Source organism: Petaurus breviceps, unplaced genomic scaffold (assembly GCF_028583685.1).
Source record: "Petaurus breviceps papuanus isolate PSGF00001 unplaced genomic scaffold, PetGlider_PUasm1.0 76, whole genome shotgun sequence".
NCBI lineage: Eukaryota > Metazoa > Chordata > Mammalia > Diprotodontia > Petauridae > Petaurus > Petaurus breviceps.
In genome coordinates, this window is record NW_027186473.1 from 33,036,173 (window position 1) to 33,039,466 (window position 3,294).

General features: G+C 34.5%; 1 pseudogene; it reads right to left on the minus strand.

Moving 5' to 3' along the window:
- Positions 1-2,703: 2,703 nt before the first annotated feature.
- Positions 2,704-3,006, minus strand: LOC138174939 (cytochrome c oxidase subunit 5B, mitochondrial pseudogene; annotated as a pseudogene).
- Positions 3,007-3,294: the final 288 nt, after the last annotated feature.

The window sequence follows — 3,294 nt, forward strand, 5'->3', positions numbered from 1 at the left end:
TAGATAGATAGATAGATAGATAGATAGATAGATAGATAGATAGATAGATAGACAGACAGACAGACAGACAGATAGAGAGATAGATAGATGGTAGGTAGGAAGAAATGATAAAGACATGCTTATACGTATGTTCATACACACAAGTAAATGCCTTTGTGCATATGCATATGGGCATGTGTCTATCAATACACAGGCATATACATGTTTGTAGTCCCACATGTTTGTGAACATATACATGTGTGTATTAGCTACTTCAATCAGAATAATTAAGTAAGGCAAGCCTTCTAGGAACAAGGAGAGGTATTTTCCTATTAGACTGTAGTGAGACATAATAAGTATTCTTGTGTTCAGATCTGCAAGCCACTTTTAAGGAAGATATTGATAAGCTGCATCACATTAAGAAGATGTCAACCACTTCAACAACATATGTTGATCAGTTGAAGGAAGTGGGCATATTATTACGAAGGAGAAGACACAGGAAATTTGATAGTTGTCCTGAAGGGAGTAAGACATAATAGACAGGTTTATTTTGGCCACAGGAGAAATTAATTAGTGGAAAATGAAAAGAAAATAATTGTTGGTTTGGTGTAAAGACATCTATGAAAAAGAAATTTTGTACTTATTTGCAGAGTCTAGCATCCACTGAGATTTTTGAAAGGTTCTCTTTAAAAAAAAGTCTGGTGTTACCTCATTTCACTGAGTTGCTCTTATTGGGATGAAAGTCATTTGTCTTGGAGAATATTTAAAAATAAACACTCCTTGGTTATTGATTTTCATTTGGACTAATTCTAAAATAGAAAAAAATAGAATGGTCCTATGATAAAAGATTAAATAAACAAAAACTTTATGTATGTTTCCACTCTCAACAGGATCAACTGTGTCATGACAGACATTGTAGTTGAGCTAAGGAAGTTTAAGACTAATAATTTTAATTGTAAATATAAGTCCTCTTTGTAGATACTCATGCTTATGAATAATATGCAATAAATATTCATTTACTTTGTAAATAGAAGAAACGAAGTCTACCTTTTAATTAATAAAAGTGGAACTGCAATTCATAAAAAATTATTCTAGCCAGTTCACTGTTGCAATTTAAAGACTGATACAGTAGAATAAGTTTGGTGACAATGAAGACTGTACCTGCCAGATATTAGGCACTTAAAAATTGATACATTCACTTACATGGAGGCAGTGTGAAATAGTGAATAGAACACTAATGTTGGATTCAGAAAGATCTGAATTCTATCCTGATTTTTACACATACTACCTTTATGTTAATGGACAAATCTTTAAACCTCTTAAAGATCCAGGTAATTCTGTAAGACTTAAATTTCAGAAAGGTGGTCTCTCTTCATTGATGATGGCAACTCCATCCTCAGAATTCTCTACACCCATGAAATCACAAGTATAGACCTAAATAAGAACAAAACAACAAAAGGAACTTTCCTGTGCAGCAATTCCCTCCTTTATTTGACTTATTTGCCACTATTTTATGACATATATAAAGACTTTAAGTTAAGAATATTTATACAGAAATGTCAGGTGACTCGAGGAGTAGGTTGGGTTTCCTCTCCTTAGCTTACAGAGTTATAAATTATACACTATTATCAAGGACTTATTTCATCTTTTATAAGTCAGTATTTTTTAGTGATTTTGCCTTTATTTTCCTAGCACTGCCTACATTGTTTGAACATTGTTTTGTTGTTGTATTTTTTTTCCAATCTCAATTTCTCTCTCCCATTTCAGATCACTTACCATATTTCTTAGATAACAAGGAAAATAATTAGCACCAAGAACACATGAGGCAAAATTGCAATTGGAAGGCAGTATAATCTAAAACACACAACATTTAGAATAGATAACAGTAAAAAAAATTCATTGAACTTGCAGTCTTCAAAACACTTTATTATTAGAAATTATTTGGCAGTACAAGTATTTTATCACAATTTTAGAAATGAGGAAACTGATGCTCAGAGAGATGAACTTGCTTGTGCAGATTTATTCAGCTCGGAAATGCTAAAGCCAGGACACATTTGTTATTATCATAAGACTACTTCACTTAAATATTACTGCATTTATAGGAAGGAAATTGTAAATAAAGACAAAGAAGCACAGATAATTTCCTCATCACTGATGAAATATTTAAGGTAACTGTAAAATATTAAAATATCAATTATTTAAACAAATTACAACAATATAATAGAATAATAATCATTTCCAGCAGCTACAATATTTTAAAATATTTGTATTATTCTATAGTGATTTTTAAAAAAACTCACTTCTGACTCCAAGTAAAGACCTCTAAAGATCCCTGAGGGTCTTAATTCCTTCCTAGAAAGAAGCTTCACTTGTTCAGGCAAAATGAATTAAAAGACTCAGCAATTAACCAGTGACCAAATAAAACAAAAAGATCATTTAGACTCCAACTAACTTCCCCAATCTCCCCTGGCTTTATGTTCAGACTTACTAAAATTGTCACCAGTAGCAGTGGTAGGTTTTTGAGGTTTTTGTTGTGGGTGGTGGTTGTTGTTGTTGTTGTTGTTGTTGTTGTTGTTATGGGAGTGCCAGGGAAATAGCTAGTTTTTTATTGGAGGGAAAAAAATCATAACACATCTCAAGTAAACCAGTTCAGGGGCTAAACTCATGGGGTACCAGGGTTCCCCAGTTAGGTCAAAGCTGTGTCTCGCCTTTGTGAAGCCAGAACTAGATGACTGCACTGTTGTCCTCTTCACAGATACAGCCCACTATTGGCTTGTCAATGATGGAAGGGACCAGGTTGGGCTCCTCCTTAGTCCCTAGAGCAGCCTTTGGAGCTCGCATATTGTATGGATCCAAATCATTCCTTGAGGCCATCATAATCTCTCTCTCCAAGTCAGTAGCCTGCTCCTCATCAGAAGGGATACCTCCTCTGGTCTCCATGGACCAAGTGGTTACCGGAGCAGGGCCACAGGCCCTCAAGGCTTGGACCACCAGTGCTCCAGTGCCCCGCAGTAACCTTGAAGCCATTGTGCCTGAGACAACTATGACCAGTCAGTGGTAGGTTTTCTGGGAAACACTTTAGCCACTAGACTTAGTTGATTACCAATTGGATAGTAAAAAACAAACAAAAAACTCTGCCTATATAAAAACAATATTTTGATCCAGATCTAATACTTCAATATGTTACAAATTGTCCCTACAAAGGTATAAATCACAGTCCATCCAAACTTTCTCAACCTTTTTGACTCTTGTCCATTTCTCTTTTTGTAAATCTTCACCCAAAATTTAAAGACCCAAATTAAAATTTCTTTTGGA